General features: G+C 39.9%; 1 protein-coding gene across 2 annotated transcripts in view; it reads right to left on the bottom strand.

Annotated features, from left to right (window-relative positions):
• Cldn34a (claudin 34A) overlaps nt 1–19782 on the bottom strand; it is a 68489-nt gene that overhangs the window by 21253 nt on the left and 27454 nt on the right. The window lies entirely within an intron of this gene.

The raw sequence follows: 19782 nt of genomic DNA, 5'->3' as shown, positions 1-19782 counted from the left end.
GAACTAGAAAAATGACATGGTGTCTAGTTCATACTTTAGAATTTACTAAACTTTTTCACCAAGTGGTTACATCATTTTATACTCCCAGTAGCAAGATAAGAAGAATCCATCGTGTTCATATCTCAATACATTGGCTATCTCAAACAACAACAACAATATACCCATACCAATAAACTATGAATGATTTTTTAAAAAAAAACTGCCAATTAATAGAGTATTAACTTTTGGTCCTTTTAACTTAGTACTTAGTATACATTTTCTTGAAGAAGCCTGTTCACTGGACTACCTAACTAACACATGTCAAATATAAAACAACCTAGGAACAGAGCTGGGATTTGGGGAGATAATGTTCATCTGTAGGCAAATGTAAAACACAGAGAAAAGTGTACGTACATGATTATTATGATGGTTAGTTTGATTGTCCACTTACCCAATTTAGAATCACCCAACTGGATGATTCTCTCTGTGAGGAAGTATATTGATTTGTGTTGATTGGGTTGCTTATGGGCATGCCTGTAAAGGATTGTATTATCTTAAGTTGGATGACCAACATATTGTGGATGACATCAGTTCTTAGGAATGGATTCTGAACTGTATCAGAGTAGAGAAAACTATCTGCATGCTAGTATGAATCCAAGAATTCATTATTCTCTATTCATAGGTGGGGACATAATGTGATTGTTTCAAGTTCTTGCCCTCTTGACTTCTCCACAATGATGGACCTTGACCCACAATAATTATATTTCTAAATATGTTGCTTTTGTGGTATTATTTTATCATTGCAATAGGAAGAGAAGCTAAGACATGTAGTATAATTGTTGGTATAATTTTTTATTTTGCCTATCATGATATGTTATGTAGATGTAAAAAACAAACAAAAAACAAGGTGCAGCTGAATCCTGGGATTAAAGGTAAGTTTTATTTTCTTTTTGCTTTAAGCTAAAAATCCACCACACTTGGGTTGTTTTATTTTGTTTGCTTTGTGCTTTTATTTTTCTGGAACTGGGTTGCATGATGTAGGTTAGGATTTTTCAAAACCAATACTTGGTTCAGATTGATCTCAAACTGAAAGAAATTAATGTGCCTCAGATTCCCTTATGCCAGGATTGTGGACATGTACTTAGGTGTTCTGGATAGTTCTATGTCAACTTGACACAAGTTAAAGTCATCTGAGAAGAAGGAACTTCAATTAGGAAAATGTCTTCATGGGATCAAGCTATAGACAAGTCTGTAGGGCATTTTCTTATTTGCTGACTATTGTGGGAGGGCTTAGCCCATTGCAGATGATAGCATCATTGAGCTGGTGGCCCTGGGTTCTACAAAAAACAGGCTGAACAAGCCATGATGAGCAAGCCAGTAAACAGCACTCTTCCATGGCCTCTGTATCAGCTCCTGCATTCAGATATCTGTCCAGCTTGAGTTCTTAGCCTGACTTCCTTTGATGATGGACTGGTGTGGAAGTATAAACCAAATGAACCCATTTCTCCGCCAGTTGCTTTTGACCATGGTGTTCCATCATAGTAATAGTAATCAAAATCTGTCTTCCAGTAGTGGAGACTGAAGCCAGGGCACCATGCATATTAGGCAAGCACTCTACAACTGAACTATTTCCCAGCACTCTTTACATTTATGTTTTGAAGCATGTCTTGAAAGGTACACAGGCTGGCCCTGATATACTGAGTAGCATGGAAGAAGCTCTCTTTGCTGTGCTTTGTTTGTTTGCTCTAACAGTGTCCTCATTATGTAGATCAGGCTGGCTTCATCCTAGAGCCCAGACTGGATTTCAAGCCCTATTCCCTTTTCCTTTGCTTTTCTGTACCTGGTGACTGTGGTGCAGTTGTGGTAACAGTATTTAGAAGGAAATGAACACACATGCTTAAATTAAATTTACAGACTGCCTTTGTCATCCAGGAGCAGGTGAGGGAGGAAGTACAGACTGTTCCTGGGGCAAAAGTTCCTATTGGAAAGCTCATTCTGTGCTAACCTGGCATCAGCAGATTCAACAAACCAACACTTTGTTTCAGGTTTGGCCCTATTTCTAAAACTTCTAACAAAAGCAAAAAGTTCCAAGGATCAAATGGCCACTCAGAAGAGGAGGGGAAGGGACAGACCGGATAAACAGATCTCTACACCCAAATCCCGTGGGAGGGAGAGCTAAACCTACAGAGAGGCAGACACGCCTGGGAAACCAGAAGAGACTGCACTCTGCACACATCTCTGACGCCAGAGGAAAACACCAAACACCATCTGGAACCCTGGTGCACTGAAGCTCCCGGAAATGGCGGCGCAGATCTTCCTGGTTGCTGCCGCCGCAGAGAGTTCATGGGCAGCACCCCGCAAGCGAACTTGAGCCTCGGAACCACAGGTAAGACCAACTTTTCTGCTGCAAGAGACCTGCCTGGTGAACTCAGGACGCACAGAGGCAAAATTCCTCTAGGACCGGGCACTTCCTGTGTTTACCGGAAGTCACAAACGTGCGGATCCCGGCCCGCAGAAGCTCTCCACTCCCAAACCCCGTGGGAGAGAGACCTCACCACCTGGTCAGGTGGGCACTCCTGAGGCTGCACAGCAGAAGAGACCACCAACACTGCCCACCCCTGCCCACATCCCTGGCCCAAGAGGAATCTGTATACGGCCTCTGGGTTCCCATGGGGGAGGGCCAAGGAGCGGCAGGACCCCTGCGCCTGAGACACCGCCAGAACCTGAAGGGACAGACCAGATAAACAGTTCTCTGCACCCAAATCCCGTGGGAGGGAGAGCTAAACCTTCAGAGAGGCAGACACGCCTGGGAAACCAGAAGAGACTTCACTCTGCACACATCTCTGACGCCAGAGGAAAACACCAAACACCATCTGGAACCCTGGTGCATGGAGACTCCCGGAAACGGTGGTGCAGATCTTCCTGGTTGCTGCTGCCGTGGAGCGCTCGTAGGCAGCACCCCACGAGCAAACTTGAGCCTCGGGACCACAAGTAAGACCAACTTTTCTGCTGCAAGTGAGCTACCTGGTGAACATCAGACACAGGCCCACAGGAACAGCTGAAGGCCTGGAGATAGGAAAAACTACAGGCCCGAAAGCAGAACACTCTGTCCCCAAGACTGGCTGAAAGAAAACAGGAAAACAAGTCTACAGCACTCCTGACACACAGGCTGATAGGACAGTCTAGCCACTGTCAGAAATAGCAGAACAAAGTAACACTAGAGATAATCTGATGGCTATAGGCAAGCGCAGGAACCCAAGCAACAGAAACCAAGACTACATGGCATCATCGGAGCCCAAATCTCCCATCGAAACAAACACAGAATACCCAAACACACCATAAAAGCAAGATCTAGTTTCAAAATCATATTTGATCATGATGCTGGAGGACTTCAAGAAAGACGTGAAGAATTCCCCTAGAGAACAAGTAGAAGCCAACAGAGAGGAAGCACAAAAATCCCTAAAAGATTTCCAGGAAATCATAAATAAACAAGTAGAAGCCCATAGAGAGGAGTCACAAAAATGCCTGAAAGAATTCCAGGAAAACACAATCAAACGGTTGAAGGAAATAAAAAAGGAAATAGAAGCAATCAAGAAAGAACACATGGAAACAATCCTGGACATAGAAAACCAAAAGAGGAGACAAGGAGCTATAGATACGAGCTTCACCAACAGAATACAAGAGATGGAAGAGAGAATCTCAGGAGCAGAAGATTCCATAGAAATCATTGACTCAACTGTCAAAGATAATGTAAAGCGGAAAAAGCTACTGGTCCAAAACATACAGGAAATCCAAGACTCAATGAGAAGATCAAACCTAAGGATAATAGGTATAGAAGAGAGTGAAGACTCCCAGCTCAAAGGACCAGTAAATATCTTCAACAAAATCATAGAAGAAAACTTCCCTAACCTAAAAAAAGAGATACCCATAGGCATACAAGAAGCCTACATAACTCCAAATAGATTGGACCAGAAAAGAAACACCTCCCGTCACATAATGGTCAAAAAACCAAACACACAAAATAAAGAAAGAATATTAAAAGCAATAAGGGGAAAAGGTCAAGTAACATATAAAGGCAGACCTGTCAGAATCACACCAGACTTTTCGCCAGAAACTATGAAGGCCAGAAGATCCTGGACAGATGTCATACAGACTCTAAGAGAACACAAATGCCAGCCCAGGTTACTGTATCCTGCAAAACTCTCAATTAACATAGATGGAGAAACCAAGATATTCCATGACAAAACCAAAGTTACATAATATCTTTCTACAAATCCAGCAATGCAAAGGATAATAAATGGTAAACCCCAACATAAAGCGGCAAGCTATACCCTAGAAGAAACAAGAAACTAATCATCTTGGCAACAAAACAAAGAAAAGAAAATCACATAAACATAGCCTCACATCCAAATATGAATATAACAGGAAGCAATAATCACTATTCCTTAATATCTCTCAACATCAATGGCCTCAACTCCCCAATAAAAAGACATAGATTAACAAACTGAATACGCAACGAGGACCCTGCATTCTGCTGCCTACAGGACACACACCTCAGAGACAAAGACAAAGACTACCTCAGAGTAAAAGGCTGGAAAAAAACTTTCCAAGCAAATGGTCAGAAGAAGAAAGCTGGAGTAGCCATTCTAATATCAAATAAAATCAATTTTCAACTAAAGGTCATCAAAAAAGATAAGGAAGGACACTTCATATTCATTAAAGAAAAAGTCTACCAGGATGAACTCTCAATCCTAAATATCTATGCCCCAAATACAAGGGCACCTACATACATAAAAGAAACCGTACTTAAGCTCAAAGCACACATTGCACCTCACTCAATAATAGTAGGAAACTTCACCACCCCACTCTCATCAATTGACAGATCATGGAAACAGAAATTAAACAGAGACGTAGACAGACTAAGAGAAGTCATGAGTCAAATGGACTTAACAGATATTTATAGAACATTCTATCCTAAAGCAAAAGGATATACCTTCTTCTCAGCTCCTCATGGTCCTTTCTCCAAAATTGACCATATAATTGGTCAAAAAACGGGCCTCAACAAGTACAGAAAGATAGAAATGATCCCATGCGTGCTATCGGACCACCATGGCATAAAACTAGTCTTCAATAACAATAAGGGAAGAATGCCCACATATAGGTGGAAATTGAACAATGCTCTTGTCAATGATAACCTGGTCAAGGAAGAAATAAATAAAGAAATTAAAGACTTTTTAGAATTTAATGAAAATGAAGGTGCAACATACCCAATCTTATGGGACACAATGAAAGCTGTGCTAAGAGGAAAACTCATAGCGCTGAGTGCCTGCAGAAAGAAACAGGAAAGAGCATATGTCAGCAGCTTGACAGCACACCTAAAAGCTCTAGAACAAAAAGAAGCAAATACACCCAGGAGGAGTAGAAGGCAGGAAATAATCAAACTCAGAGCTGAAATCAATCAAGTAGAAACAAAAAGGACCATAGAAAGAATCAACAGAACCAAAAGTTGGTTCTTTGAGAAAATAAACAAGATAGATAAACCCTTAGCCAGACTAACGAGAGGACACAGAGAGTGTGTCCAAATTAACAAAATCAGAAATGAAAAGGGAGACATAACTACCGATTCAGAGAAAATTCAAAAAATCATCAGATCTTACTATAAAAGCCTGAAGACCTGTAGAGAGGAAAAACTACACACCCGAAAGCAGAACACTCTGTCCCCATAACTGACTGAAAGAGAGGAAAACAGGTCTACAGCACTCCTGACACACAGGCTTATAGGACAGTCTAGCCACTGTCAGAAATAGCAGAACAAAGTAACACTAGAGATAATCTGATGGCGAGAGGCAAGCGCAGGAACCCAAGCAACAGAAACCAAGACTACATGCCATCATCGGAGCCCAATTCTCCCACCAAAGCAAACATGGAATATCCAAACACACCAGAAAAGCAAGATCTAGTTTCAAAATCATATTTGATCATAATGCTGGAGGACTTCAAGAAAGACATGAAGAACTCCTTTAGGGAAACACAGGAAAACATTAATAAACAAGTAGAAGCCTACAGAGAGGAATCGCAAAATCCCTGAAAGAATTCCAGGAAAACACAATCAAACAGTTGAAGGAATTAAAAATGGAAATAGAAGCAATCAAGAAAGAACACATGGAAACAACCCTGGATATAGAAAACCAAAAGAAGAGACAAGGAGCTGTAGATACAAGCTTCACCAACAGAATACAAGAGATGGAAGAGAGAATCTCAGGAGCAGAAGATTCCATAGAAATCATTGACTCAACTGTCAAAGATAATGTAAAGCGGAAAAACCTACTGGTCCAAAACATACAGGAAATCCAGGACTCAATGAGAAGATCAAACCTAAGGATAATAGGTATAGAAGAGACTGAAGACTCGAGCTCAAAGGACCAGTAAATATCTTCAACAAAATCATAGAAGAAAACTTCCCTAACCTAAAAAAAGAGATACCCATAGACATACAAGAAGCCTACAGAACTCCAAATAGATTGGACCAGAAAAGAAACACCTCCCGTCACATAATTGTCAGAACACCAAACGCACAAAATAAAGAAAGAATATTAAAAGCAGTAAGGGAAAAAGGTCAAGTAACATATAAAGGAAGACCTATCAGAATCACACCAGACTTCTCGCCAAAAACTATGAAGGCCAGAAGATCCTGGAAGGTGTCATACAGACCCTAAGACAACACAAATGCCAGCCCAGGTTACTGTATCCTGCAAAACTCTCAATTAACATTGATGGAGAAACCAAGATATTCCATGACAAAACCAAATTTACACAATATCTTTCTACAAATCCAGCACTACAAAGGATAATAAATGGTAAAGCCCAACATAAGGAGGCAAGGTATTCCCTAGAAGAAGCAAGAAACTAATCGTCTTGGCAACAAAACAAAGAGAATGAAAGCACACAAACATAACCTCACATCCAAATATGAATATAAAGGGAAACAATAATCACTATTCCTTAATATCTCTCAATATCAATGGCCTCAACTCCCCAATAAAAAGACATAGATTAACAAACTGGATACGCAACGAGGACCCTGCATTCTGCTGCCTACAGGAAACACACCTCAGAGACAAAGACAGACACTACCTCAGAGTGAAAGGCTGGAAAACAACTTTCCAAGCAAATGGTCAGAAGAAGCAAGCTGGAGTAGCCATTCTAATATCAAATAAAATCAATTTCCAACTAACAGTCATCAAAAAAGATAAGGAAGGACACTTCATATTCATCAAAGGAAAAATCCACCAAGATGAACTCTCAATCCTAAATATCTATGCCCCAAATACAAGGGCACCTACATATGTAAAAGAAACCTTACTAAAGCTCAAAACACACATTGCATCCCACACAATAATAGTGGGAGATTTCAACACCCCACTCTCATCAATGGACAGATCATGGAAACAGAAATTAAACATTGATGTTGACAGACTAAGAGAAGTCATGAGCCAAATGGACTTAACGGATATTTATAGAACACTCTATCCTAAAGCAAAAGGATATACGTTCTTCTCAGCTCCTCATGGTACTTTCTCCAAAATTGACCATATAATTGGTCAAAAAACGGTCCTCAACAGGTACAGAAAGATAGAAATAATCCCATGCCTGCTATCGGACCACCACGGCCTAAAACTGGTCTTCAATAACAATAAGGGAAGAATGCCCACATATACGTGGAAATTGAACAATGCTCTACTCAATGATAACCTTGTCAAGGAAGAAAGAAAGAAAGAAATTAAAAACGTTTTAGAATTTAATGAAAATGAAGATACAACATACTCAAACTTATGGGACACAATGAAAGCTATGCTAAGAGGAAAACTCATAGCACTGAGTGCCTGCAGAAAGAAACATGAAAGAGCATATGTCAGCAGCTTGACAGCACACCTAAAAGCTCTAGAACAAAAAGAAGCAAATACACCCAGGAGGAGCAGAAGGCAGGAAATAATCAAACTCACAGCTGAAATCAGCCAAGTAGAAACAAAAAGGAACATAGAAAGAATCAACAAAACCAAAAGTTGGTTCTTTGAGAAAATCAACAAGATAGATAAACCCTTAGCCAGACTAACGAGAGGACACAGAGAGTGCGTCCAAATTAACAAAATCAGAAATGAAAAGGGAGACATAACTACAGATTCAGAGGAAATTAAAAAAATCATCAGATCTTACTATAAAAACCTATATTCAACAAAATGTAAAAATCTGCAGGAAATGGACAATTTCCTAGACAGATACCAGGTATCGAAGTTAAATCAGGAACAGATAAACCAGTTAAACAACCCCATAACTCCTAAGGAAATAGAAGCAGTCATTAAAGGTCTCCCAACCAAAAAGAGTCCAGGTCCAGACGGGTTTAGTGCAGAATTCTATCAAACCTTCATAGAAGACCTCATACCAATATTATCCAAACTATTCCACAAAATTGAAACAGATGGAGCCCTACCGAATTCCTTCTACGAAGCCACAATTACTCTTATACCTAAACCACACAAAGACACAACAAAGAAAGAGAACTTCAGACCAATTTCCCTTATGAATATCGATGCAAAAATACTCAATAAAATTCTGGCAAACCGAATTCAAGAGCACATCAAAACAATCATCCACGTTTATCAAGTAGGCTTCATCCCACGCATGCAGGGATGGTTTAATATACGGAAAACCATCAACGTGATCCATTATATAAACCAACTGAAAGAACAAAACCACATGATCATTTCATTAGATGCTGAGAAAGCATTTGACAAAATTCAACACCCCTTCATGATAAAAGTCCGGGAAAGAATAGGAATTCAAGGCCCATACCTAAACATAGTAAAAGCCATATACAGCAAACCAGTTGCTAACATTAAAATAAATGGAGAGAAACTTGAAGCAATCCCACTAAAATCAGGGACTAGACAAGGTTTCCCACTCTCTCCCTACTTATTCAATATAGTTCTTGAAGTTTTAACCAGAGCAATCAGACAACAAAAGGAGATCAAAGGGATACAGATCAGAAAAGAAGAGGTCAAAATATCACTATTTGCAGATGACATGATAGTATATTTAAGTGATCCCAAAAGTTCCACCAGAGAACTACTAAAGCTGTTAAACAACTTCAGCAAAGTGGCTGGGTATAAAATTAACTCAAATAAATCAGTTGCCTTACTCTATACAAAAGAGAAACAAGCCGAGAAAGAAATTAGGGAAACGACACCCTTCATAATAGACCCAAATAATATAAAGTACCTTGGTGTGACTTTAACCAAGCAAGTAAAAGATCTGTACAATAAGAACTTCAAGACACTGAGGAAAGAAATTGAAGAAGACCTCAGAAGATGGAAAGATCTCCCATGCTCATGGATTGGCAGGATTAATACAGTAAAAATGGCCATTTTACCAAAAGCAATCTACAGATTCAATGCAATCCCCATCAAAATACCAATCCAATTCTTCAAAGAGTTAGACAGAACAATTTGCAAATTCATCTGGAATAACAAAAAACCCAGGATAGCTAAAGCTATCCTCAACAATAAAAGGACTTCAGGGGGAATCACTATCCCTGAACTCAAGCAGTATTACAGAGCAATAGTGATAAAAACTGCATGGTATTGGTACAGAGACAGACAGATAGACCAATGGAATAGAATTGAAGACCCAGAAATGAACCCACACACCTATGGTCACTTGATTTTTGACAAAGGAGCCAAAACCATCCAATGGAAAAAAGATAGCATTTTCAGCAAATGGTGCTGGTTCAACTGGAGGGCAACATGTAGAAGAATGCAGATCGATCCATGCTTATCACCCTGTACAAAGCTTAAGTCCAAGTGGATCAAGGACCTCCACATCAAACCAGACACACTCAAACTAATAGAAGAAAAACTAGGGAAGCATCTGGAACACATGGGCACTGGAAAAAATTTCCTGAACAAAACACCAATGGCTTATGCTCTAAGATCAAGAATCGACAAATGGGATCTCATAAAACTGCAAAGCTTCTGTAAGGCAAAGGACACTGTGGTTAGGACAAAACGGCAACCAACAGATTGGGAAAAGATCTTTACCAATCCTACAACAGATAGAGGCCTTATATCCAAAATATACAAAGAACTCAAGAAGTTAGACCGCAGGGAAACAAATAACCCTATTAAAAAATGGGGTTCAGAGCTAAACAAAGAATTCACAGCTGAGGAATGCCGAATGGCTGAGAAACACCTAAAGAAATGTTCAACATCTTTAGTCATAAGGGAAATGCAAATCAAAACAACCCTGAGATTTCACCTCACAACAGTGCGATTGGCTAAGATCAAAAACTCAGGTGACAGCAGATGCTGGCGAGGATGTGGAGAAAGAGGAACACTCCTCCGTTGTTGGTGGGATTGCAGACTGGTAAAACCATTCTGGAAATCAGTCTGGAGGTTCCTCAGAAAATTGGACATTGAAATGCCTGAGGATCCAGCTATACCTCTCTTGGGCATATACCCAAAAGATGCCTCAACATATAAAAGAGACACGTGCTCCACTATGTTCATCGCAGCCTTATTTATAATAGCCAGAAAATGGAAAGAACCCAGATGCCCTTCAACAGAGGAATGGATACAGAAAATGTGGTACATCTACACAATGGAATATTACTCAGCTATCAAAAACAACGAGTTTATGAAATTCGTAGGCAAATGGTTGGAACTGGAAAATATCATCCTGAGTGAGCTAACCCAATCACAGAAAGACATACATGGTATGCACTCATTGATAAGTGGCTATTAGCCCAAATGCTTGAATTACCCTAGATCCCTAGAACAAACGAAACTCAAGACGGATGATCAAAATGTGAATGCTTCACTCCTTCTTTAAATGAGGAAAAAGAATACCCTTGGCAGGGAAGGGAGAGGCAAAGATTAAAACAGAGACTGAAGGAACACCCATTCAGAGCCTGCCCCACATGTGGCCCATACATATACAGCCACCCAACTAGACAAGATGGATGAAGCAAAGAAGTGCAGACCGACAGGAGCCAGATGTAGATCGCTCCTGAGAGACACAGCCAGAATACAGCAAATACAGAGGCGAATGCCAGCAGCAAACCACTGAACTGAGAATAGGTCCCCTATTGAAGGAATCAGAGAAAGAACTGGAAGAGCTTGAAGGGGCTCGAGACCCCAAAAGTACAACAATGCCAAGCAACCAGAGCTTCCAGGGACTAAGCCACTACCTAAAGACTATACATGGACTGACTCTGGACTCTGACCCCATAGGTAGCAATGAATATCCTAGCAAGAGCACCAGTGGAAGGGGAAGCCCTGGGTCCTGCTAAGACTGAACCCCCAGTGAACTAGTCTATGGGGGGAGGGCAACAATAGGGGGAGGGTTGGGAGGGGAACACCCATAAGGAAGGGGATGTGGGAGGGGGATGTTTGCCCGGAAACCGGGAAAGGGAATAACACTCGAAATGTATATAAGAAATACTCAAGTTAATAAAAAAAAAAAAGTCAAACATAATTAGTATTATGTTCGAATGGTGCTGATCTTCGAGCTTCTTTCAAAGAGTGCTTTCCATATGTAGGTATGTGGGTCTGGGTTCATTTCAGTGGAAAGGGGCTGATGATCTTACAACTTGTTCCAAGTCCTTGTTTGTTTTTGCGTGTTTTTTTTTAAATTGAAAGAATAATAGTATTTCAATAAATACTAAAAAGTCTTCTAAGGTCAACTTAGAGGATGGGAAATTCAACATTACTATCAGATTGGTAGCATCCACATGTTCTGAATAATTTCCATCTAGATTTTAATAAGTCTATTACTCATTGATCATAAAAACTTAAAACATAAATGCCTATGGGTCTTTATTGAAATTTGTTATGATGTGTTGGGTTGATATACCTGGGAGGCTTTTTTTGTTTTAAGGGAGATAGAAGAGGAATGGATGTGGGGAAGAAGGGGGGAGTCTAGAAGGAGTGGAGGGTAGGGGAAACTGGTTGGAATATAATGTATGTAAACAATAAAAACAAAACAAAATAAAAATAAAAGGTAAAATGCTAAAAAAAAAAAAGAAATACTCAAGTTAATAAAAAAAAAAAAGAATCAACAGAAATAAAAGACGGTTCTTTGAGAAAATCAACAAGCTAGATAATCCCTTAGCCAGACTACCGGGAGGACACAGAGTGTCTCCAAATTAACAAAATTGGAAATGAAAAGGGAGACATAACTACAGATTCAGAGGAAATTCAAAAAATCACCAGATCCTACTACAAAAGCCTATATTCAACAAAACTTGAAAATCTGCAGGAAATGGACAATTTCCTAGACAGATACCAGGTACCGAAGTTAAATCAGGAACATATAAACCATTTAAACAACCCCATAACTCCAAAAAGAAGCAGTCATTAAAGGTCTCCCTACCAAAAAGAGCCCAGGTACAGATAGGTTCAGTGAAGAATTCTATCAGACCTTCATAGAAGAAATCATACCAATATTGTCCAAACTATTCCACAAAATTGAAACATATGGAGCGCTGCCGAATTCCTTCAATGAAGCCAGAATTACTCTTCTACCAAAGCCACACAAAAACCCAACAAAGAAAGAGAACTTCAGACCAATTTCCCTTATGAATATCAACGCAAAAATACTCAAAATTCTTGCAAACCGAATCCAAGAGCACATCAAAACAATCATCCATCGTGATCAAGTAGGCTTCATCCCAGGGATACAAGGATGATTTAATATACGGAAAACCATCAACGTAATCCACTATATAAAACTGAAAGATAACCCCTGTGCCTGAGACACCGTCGGAACCTGAAGGAACAGACCGGATAAACAGTTCTCTGCACCCAAATCCCGTGGGAGGGAGAGCTAAACCTGCAGAGAGGCAGACACGCCTGGGAAACCAGAAGAGACTGCACTCTGCACACATCTGTGACGCCAGAGGAAAACACCAAACGCTATCTGGAACCCAGGTGCACTGAAGCTCCCGGAAATGGCGGCGCAGATCTTCCTGGTTGCTGCCGCCGCAGAGAGCTCGTGGGCAGCACTCCGCAAGTGAACTTGAGCCTCGGGACCACAGGAAAGACCAACTTTTCTGCTGCAAGTGACCTACCTGGTGAACTCAAGACACAGGCCCAGAGGAACAGCTGAAGACCTGTAGAGAAGAAAAACTACAGGCCCGAAAGCAGAAAACTCTGTCCCCATAACAGGCTGAAAGAAAACAGGAAAACAGGTCTACAGCACTCCTGACACACAGGCTGATAGGACAGTCTAGCCACTGTCAGAAATAGCAGAACAAAGTAACACTAGAGATAATCTGATGGCTAGAGGCAAGCGCAGGAACCCAAGCAACAGAAACCAAGACTACATGGCACCATCGGAGCCCAATTCTCCCATCAAAACAAATATGGAATATCCAAACACACCAGAAAAGCAAGATCTAGTTTCAAAATCATATTTGATCATGACGCTGGAGGACTTCAGGAAAGACGTGAAGAACTCCCTTAGAGAAACACAGGAAAACATTAATAAACAAGTAGAAGCCTACAGAGAGGAATCGCAAAAATCCCTGAAAGAATTCCAGGAAAACACAATCAAACAGTTGAAGGAATTAAAAATGGAAATAGAAGCAATCAAGAAAGAACACATGGAAACAATCCTGGATATAGAAAACCAAAAGAAGAGACAAGGAGCTGTAGATACAAGCTTCACCAACAGAATACAAGAGATGGAAGAGAGAATCTCAGAAGCAGAAGATTCCATAGAAATCATTGGCTCAACTGTTAAAGATAATGTAAAGCAGAAAAAGCTACTGATCCAAAACATACAGGAAATCCAGGAATCAATGAGAAGATCAAACCTAAGGATAATAGGTATAGAAGAGAGTGAAGACTCCCAGCTCAAAGGACCAGTAAATATCTTCATCAAAATCATAGAAGAAAACTTCCCTAACCTAAAAAAAGAGATACCCATAGGAATACAAGAAGCCTACAGAACTCCAAATAGATTGGACCACAAAAGAAACACCTCCTGTCACATAATAGTCAAAACACCAAACACACAAAATAAAGAAAGAATATTAAAAGCAGTAAGGGGAAAAGGTCAAGTAACATATAAAGGCAGACCTATCAGAATCACACCAGACTTTTCGCCAGAAACTATGAAGGCCAGAAGATCCTGGACTGATGTCATACAGACCCTAAGAGAACACAAATGCCAGCCCAGGTTACTGTATCCTGCAAAACTCTCAATTAACATAGATGGAGAAACCAAGATATTCCATGACAAAACCAAATTTACACAATATCTTTCTACAAATCCAGCACTAAAAAGGATGATAAATGGTAAAGCCCAACATAAAGCGGTAAGCTATAAACAGGAAGCAATAATCACTATTCCTTAATATCTCTCAACATCAATGGCCTCAACTCCCCAATAAAAAGACATAGATTAACAAACTGCATACTCAATGAGGACCCTGCATTCTGCTGCCTACAGGAAACACACCTCAGAGACAAAGACAGAAACTACCTCAGAGTGAAAGGCTGGAAAAAAACTTTCCAAGCAAATGGTCAGAAGAAGCAAGCTGGAGTAGCCATTCTAATATCAAATAAAATCAATTTTCAACTAAAGGTCATCAAAAAAGATAAGGAAGGACACTTCATATTCATCAAAGGAAATATCCACCACGATGAACTCTCAATCCTAAATATCTATGCCACAAATACAAGGGCACCTACATACGTAAAAGAAACCTTACTAAAGCTCAAAGTACACACATTGCACCTCACACAATAATAGTAGGAGATTTCAACGCTCCTCTCTTATCAATGGACAGATCATGGAAACAGAAATTAAACAGAGACGTAGACAGACAAAGAGAAGTCATGAGTCAAATGGACTTAAAAGATATTTATAGAATATTCTATCCTAAAGCAAAAGGATATACCTTCTTCTCAGCTCCTCATAGTACTTTCTCCAAAATTGACCCTATAAATGTCAAAAAACGGGCCTCAACAGGTACAGAAAGTTAGAAATAATCCCATGCGTGCTATCGGACCACCATGGCCTAAAACTAGTCTTCAATAACAATAAGGGTAGAATGCCCACATATACGTGGAAATTGAACAATGCTCTAGTCAATGATAACCTGGTCAAGGAAGAAATAAAGAAAGAAATTAAAGACTTTTTAGAATTTAATGAAAATGAAGGTACAACATACCCAAACTTATGGGACACAATGAAAGCTGTGCTAAGAGGAAAACTCATAGCGCTGAGTGCCTGCAGAAAGAAACAGGAAAGAGCATATGTCAGCAGCTTGACAGCACACCTAAAAGCTCTAGAACAAAAAGAAGCAAATACACCCAGGAGGAGTAGAAGGCAGGAAATAATCAAACTCAGAGCTGAAATCAACCAAGTAGAAACAAAAAGGACCATAGAAAGAATCAACAGAACCAAAAGTTGGTTCGTTGAGAAAATCAACAAGATAGATAAACCCTTAGCCAGACTAACGAGAGGACACAGAGAGTGTGTCAAATTAACAAAATCAGAAAGGAAAAGGGAGACATAACTACAGAAACAGAGGAAATTCAAAAAATCATCAGACCTTACTATAAAAACCTATATTCAACAAAATGTAAAAATCTGCAGGAAATGGACAATTTCTTAGACAGATACCAGGTACCGAAGTTAAATCAGGAACAGATAAACCAGTTAAACAACCCCATAATTCCTAAGGAAATAAAAGCAGTCATTAAAGGTCTCCCAACCAAAAAGAGCGCAGGTCCAGACGGGTTTAGTGCAGAATTCTATCAGACCTTCATAGAAGACCTTATACCAATATTATCCAAAATATTCCAAAAAATTGAAACAGATGGGGCACTACCGAATTCCTTCTATGAAGCCACAATTACTCTTATACCTAAACCACACAAAGACACAACAAAGAAAGAGAACTTCAGACCAATTTCCTTATGAATATCGACACAAAAATACTCAATAAAATTCTGGCAAACCGAATCCAAGAGCACATCAAAACAATCATCCACCATGATCAAGTAGGCTTCATCCCAGGCATGCAGCGATGGTTTAATATATGGAAAACCATCAACGTGATCCATTATATAAACAAACTGAAAGAACAAAACCACATGATCATTTCATTAGATGCTGAGAAAGCATTTGACAAAATTCAACACCCCTTCATGATAAAAGTCCTGGAAAGAATAGGAATTCAAGGCCCATACCTAAACATAGTAAAAGCCATATACAGCAAACCAGTTGCTAACATTAAACTAAATGGAGAGAAACTTGAAGCAATCCCACTAAAATCAGGGACTAGACAAGGCTGCCCACTCTCTCACTACCTATTCAATATAGTTCTTGAAGTTTTAGCCAGAGCAATCAGACAACAAAAGGAGGTCAAGGGGATACAGATCGGAAAAGAAGAAGTCAAAATATCACTATTTGCAGCTGATATGATAGTATATTTAAGTGATCCCAAAAGTTCCACCAGAGAACTACTAAAGCTGATAAACAACTTCAGCAAAGTGGCTGGGTATAAAATTAACTCAAATAAATCAGTTGCCTTCCTATACACAAAAGAGAAACAAGCCGAGAAAGAAATTAGGGAAACGACACCCTTCATAATAGACCCAAATAATATAAAGTACCTCGGTGTGACTTTAACAAAGCAAGTAAAAGATCTGTACAATAAGAACTTCAAGACACTGAAGAAGGAAATTGAAGAACACCTCAGAAGATGGAAAGATCTCCCATGCTCATGGATTGGCAGGATTAATATAGTAAAAATGGCCATTTTACCAAAAGCGATCTACAGATTCAATGCAATCCCCATCAAAATACCAATCCAATTCTTCAAAGAGTTAGACAGAACAATTTCCAAATTCATCTGGAATAACAAAAACCCAGGATAGCTAAAGCTATCCTCAACAATAAAAGGACTTCAGGGGGAATCACTATCCCTGAACTCAAGCAGTATTACAGAGCAATAGTGATAAAAACTGCATGGTATTGGTACAGAGACAGACAGATAGACCAATGGAACAGAATTGAAGACCCAGAAATGAACCCACACACCTGACAAAGGAGCCAAAACCATCCAATGGAAAAAAGATAGCATTTTCAGCAAATGGTGCTGGTTCAATTGGAGGTCAACATGTAGAAGATTGCAGATCGATCCAGGCTTACCACCCTGTACAAAGCTTAAGACCAAGTGGATCAAGGACCTCCACATCAAACGAGACACACTCAAACTAATAGAAGATAAACTAGGGAAACATCTGGAACACATGGGCACTGGAAAAAATTTCCTGAACAAAACACCAATGGCTTATGCTCTAAGATCAAGAATCGACAAATGGGATCTCATAAAACTGCAAAGCTTCTGTAAGGCAATGGACACTGTGGTTAGGACAAAATGGCAACCAACAGATTGGGAAAAGATCTTCACCAATCCTACAACAGATAAAGGCCTTATTTCCAAAATATACAAAGAACTCAAGAAGTTAGACCACAGGGAGATAAATAACCCTATTAAAAATAGGGGTTCAGAGCTAAACAAAGAATTTACAGCTGAGGAATGCCGAACGGCTGAGAAACACCTAAAGAAATGTTCAACATCTTTAGTCATAAGGGAAATGCAAATCAAAACAACCCTGAGATTTCACCTCACACCAGTTAGAATGGCTAAGATCAAAAACTCAGGTGACAGCAAATGCTGGCGAGGATGCAGAGAAAGAAAAACACTCCTCCATTGTTGGTGGGGTTGCAGACTGGTACAACCATTCTGGAAATCAGTCTGGAGGTTCCTCAGAAAATTGGACATTGAAGTGCGTGAGGATCCAGCTATACCTCTCTTGGGCATATACCCAAAAGATGCCCCAACATATAAGAAAGACACGTGCGCCACTATGTTCATCGAAGCCTTATTTATAATAGCCAGAAGCTGGAAAGAATCCAGATGCCCTTCAGCAGAGGAATGGATACAGAACATGTGGTCCATCTACACAACGGAATACTACTCAGCTATCAAAAACAACGAGTTTATGAAATTCGTAGGCAAATGGTTGGAACTGGAAAATATCATCCTGAGTGAGCTAACCCAATCACAGAAAGACATACATGGTATGCACTCAATGATAAGTGGCTATTAGCCCAAATGCTTGAATTATCCTAGATGCCTAGAACAAATGAAACTCAAGACAGATGATCAAAATGTGAATGCTTCACTCCTTTAAAAGGGGAACAAGAATACCCTTGGCAGGGAAGAGAGAGGCAAAGATTAAAACAGAGACTGAAGGAACACCCATTCAGAGCCTGCCCCACATGTGGCCCATACATATACAGCCACCCAATTAGACAAGATGGATGAAGCAAAGAAGTGCAGACCAACAGGAGCCGGATGTAGATCGCTCCTGAGAGACACAGCCAGAATACAGCAAATACAGAGGCGAATGCCAGCAGCAAACCACTGAACTGAGAATAGGACCCCCGTTGAAGGAATCAGAGAAAGAACTGGAAGAGCTTGAAGGGGCTCGAGACCCCATATGTACAACAATGCCAAGCAACCAGAGCTTCCAGGGACTAAGCCACTACCTAAAGACTATACATGGACTGACCCTGGACTCTGACCTCATAGGTAGCAATGAATATCCTAGCAAGAGCACCAGTGGAAGGTGAAGCCCTGGGTCCTGCTAAGACTGAACCCCCAGTGAACTAGACTGTGGGGGGGAGGGTGGCAATGGGGGGAGAGTGGGGAGGGGAATACCCATAAGGAAGGGGAGATGGGAGGGGGATGTTTGCCCGGAACCGGGAAAGGGAATAACACTCGAAATGTATATAAGAAATACTCAAGGTAATAAAAAAAAAAGCAAAAAAAATCACATGACCATTTCATTAGATGCTGAGAAAGCATTTGACAAAATTCAACACCCCTTGATGATAAAAGTCCTGGAAAGAATAGGAATTCAAGGCCCATTACCTAAACATAGTAAAAGCCATATACAGCAAACCAGTGGCTAATATTAAACTAAATGGAGAGTAACTTGAAGCAATCCCACTAAAACCAGGGACAAGACAAAGCTGCCCACTCTCTCCCTACTTATTCAATATAGTTCTCGAATTCCTAGCCAGAGGAATCAGACAACAAAAGGAGATCAAAGGGATACAGATTGTAAAGGAAGAAGTCAAAATATCACTATTTACAGATGATGTGATAGTATATTTAAGTGATCCCAAAAGTTCCACCAGAGAACTACTAAACCTGATAAACACCTTCAGCAAAGTGGCTGGGTTTAAAATTAATTCAAATAAATCAGTAACCTTCCTCTACACAAAAGAGAAACAAGCCAAGAATGAAATTAGGGAAACGACACCCTTCATAATAGTCCCAAATAATATAAAATACCTCGGTGTGACTTTAACCAAGCAAGTGAAAGATCTGTATGATAAGATCTTCAAGCCTCTGAAGAAAGAAATTGAAGATTTCAGAAGATGGAAAGATCTCCCATGCTCATGGATTGGCAGGATTAATATAGAAAAATGGCCATTTTACCAAAAGCCATCTACAGATTCAATGCAATCCTGATCAAAATTCCAACCCAATTCTTCAAAGAGTTAGAGAGAACAATTTACAAATTCATCTGGAATAACAACAACAAAAAAAAAAAACATCAGGATAGCTAAAAGTCTCCTCAACAATAAAAGAACTTCAAGTGGAATCACTATCCCTGAACTCAAGGAGTATTACAGAGCAACAGTGATAAAAAAAAC

The sequence above is a fragment of the Rattus norvegicus genome, chromosome X, assembly GCF_036323735.1.
Source record: "Rattus norvegicus strain BN/NHsdMcwi chromosome X, GRCr8, whole genome shotgun sequence".
In the NCBI taxonomy this organism is placed as follows: Eukaryota; Metazoa; Chordata; class Mammalia; order Rodentia; family Muridae; genus Rattus; species Rattus norvegicus.
The sequence above is the reverse complement of the archived record's forward strand: the minus strand, read 5'-3'. Positions and strand labels throughout refer to the sequence as shown.